The sequence below is a fragment of the Empidonax traillii genome, unplaced genomic scaffold (genome assembly GCF_003031625.1).
Source record: "Empidonax traillii isolate 1590-97213 ecotype Southwest subspecies unplaced genomic scaffold, ASM303162v1 scaffold12:size2584012, whole genome shotgun sequence".
Classification (NCBI taxonomy): domain Eukaryota; kingdom Metazoa; phylum Chordata; class Aves; order Passeriformes; family Tyrannidae; genus Empidonax; species Empidonax traillii.
The window spans coordinates 639,490-642,185 of NW_020955205.1; the positions used below are offsets into that span (position 1 = coordinate 639,490).

Consider the following 2,696-nt stretch of genomic DNA (forward strand, 5'->3'; position numbering starts at 1 on the left):
TAATTGGCTCCAAGCAGCACTGAGGGAATTAAACAGTGGGGGGCACGTTGCACCCCCTCCTCTTGGGATGGAGGCTTTGGGACCCTGGGAAATGTGAAGTAAGCGGCTGCTGCAGCTGGAATTGGCTTCCTTTGAAGGGAGATTGAGATTTTTGCTTGTTTAGGGAGAGGAAGGCTCCCTGCAGCTCTGCGGGTAATGGGGAGAAGGCAGGCAGGATGTGGGGACACGGGGAAGAGACAAAGCTCGTGGAAAGAGCCCTGATGGAGAAGAGAGAGGATATCTGCTGGGAGCAGAGGGAGCCAGCGTTGGTGCTGGAAGGGATGCTTTGTCCAAGGGTGACCCCCAGGGTGACCCCCTGAGTCTGTGCCAGGGAGGCAGGTGATGGAAAAGCAAAGCATGTGGTGACTTTGGAGCTGGTCCTTTCACCCCCTGCAGGTTCCACACACCAAGTCCCAGCTCTCCCCAGCCCTGTATGGATCCATCTGGGATACCAAGGTCCGGCCCAAGCTGGGATCCCCCTCAGAGGCATGGAGGGGGAGAGGCAGGAGAGCCGCCAGAGTCAAAGGCTGGATTGCCCAGAGCTTTTTAAACCCTGTGTCCCTGTTCCCTTCTTGCACACCGTGCCGTAAAGGTGCAGGGAGAGGCAAGATCCACGTGTGCCATTGCACGGACACCCCAGCACTGGCGCTGGGAATAACTCCATGCATGTTGCCACCGCGGATGATTCACACCGGCTACTTGAGGCACGATGGGAGCTGACACAACTGGGCCCAACGCCAATCCCTTTGCTGATGGGAAGAGGAGGAGAAGGAGGAAGGGGACATGATGTCAGCTGGCACCCAAGAGCCCCAGGGTGTCACTCAGCCTGTCCCCTCCGGTCACACTGCTGCACAGGCTGCCGAGGGGTTTGCAGCTGATAGGAAGAGTCCCAAAATCCCTGGGCAGAATCATCTACTGGGATCCAGGCTGTGAATCTCCAAGCAGCAGCTCAAAGCAAGGGAGACCTAGTGCCCAGTGGCAGGAACCACCTGTTCTGTGTGAGGAAACTGAGGCATGGACAGTAGTGGCAAGAGGGGCTTGGCAGGATTAAACTCCCTAATGAGCTGTGAAGAATGGGATTTCTCCCAGCAATTCTCTTCCAGCATCCTCCAACTACACCCTGGAGGGTGCTGAGGCACCAAACATTCTCCTAAAGACCCCCTGGCACAGGCAGTGCCAGAAATCCAGAGTGTCTGGAGGAGGAAAATCAAAGGCCTAAATGATTTTTGGGTTAGATTTTCCCCCTTTTTTGGATGGCTGGCAGGGGTCTGTCCCCAGCACTAATCCAGGGCAAGGGAACCGGAGGGGACATGGCAGCGGACAGGACCAGAGCTCTCCCTGATGTCTCACACCATGTGAAGGTTCTGGGTATTTCTCGCCATTCCCAAAGCCACGTTTCTTGCAGGCTTTGCCTGTAAATGACTTTAATCTTCATAAGCCCAAAAAGTAAAGCTGCTTATCTGGCTGGGGCCTGCCAGAGCACTGGGAGGAATGAGGGGGACGGGGACAAATGGAGGGGGGTGAGTCCAGGGGAAATGAAACCCTATCAAGCCCATCACATCACTGTCCTGTCTCTCCAGACACCCCCGAAGAGGAAGGGGGTCAGAAGCACATCTCCCCTCCACAGGATGCACGCTCCATCCTCCATCCCACACATCCCTGTGTGCCTGTGTCCCAGCACTCCCTATTTTTTCCTTCAACCTCCCTTCAAGAGGAATCTCAGTCTCAATCCTGGTCCAAACCAGATGGAGAGCTTCTGACTCTGGCTTGCCAAGCAGGCAGCCAGCAAAGCCGATGCTCTGAGCATTGTTTAACGCTGAATAATTCCCTATGGATGAAGGGAACTATTATAAACCTGCTGTGCCAGACACCACCTCCACCCAACTCCCTCAAAGGCAGCAGGGATTCCATGGGGACAACTCCTTTGGGGTTGGGGGTCCAGGACATGGGGGTCCTGCTGCACAAATGTCCTTAGCGCCTTGGATGAGACAAGCAGGGCAGGAAACAATGTCCATGAGGTCCAGGAATTGGCCCCAAAATGTGTTCCCAGGTTTTCCTCTGCCTGCTCCAAGCATCGGGAAGTAAAGCCTGGATTAAAGAGGAGCTTTAGCATCACTTGGCAGCTTCATCACTGTCACAACCTCACCAGTTCTCATGGGCAGGATGGAGCCAAGTGATGCCCAAGCTACTCATCCCACCTATGTGGGGACCCTGGGCAGAGATGGAGGGGTCCACCACCACCTTCTACCCTGCCAAGGGATCCCAGGACCCCAGGGAGCAGAGCCGGTGACAGAGGGGCAAGCGAGGCAGGATGTGCCGCGTCTGTATGGAATGTTTTTTTTTTTTTTTAATTACAGTTTTTAATCTCACAGTTGGTAGCATTACATGAGAATAAAGCACTGGACAGGACTGGAAAAAAAGGCCTCTGGAGACAGCATGCAAACATTGCAACGAGTTTAAAGCAAAACAACCCAAAAAAAAAAAAAAGCATCTGGCGGGGACGCGGCCACGCTCTCCCAACCGGGCGGCGAGTCCAGCGTCAACCCGTCAACCATCACGTCTGTCGCTGGGGGTTTCCTTTTCGTGTGTCCATTTCATTGGTTTATTTATTATTATTCTCCTTTTGTCAACCTTCCTCTCTCTCTCTGTCTTCCTTT

General features: G+C 54.1%; 1 protein-coding gene across 3 annotated transcripts in view; it reads left to right on the forward strand.

The window, feature by feature from the left end:
- Nucleotides 1-2,696, forward strand: part of EDC3 (enhancer of mRNA decapping 3) — a 649,718-nt gene that overhangs the window by 593,000 nt on the left and 54,022 nt on the right. The window lies entirely within an intron of this gene.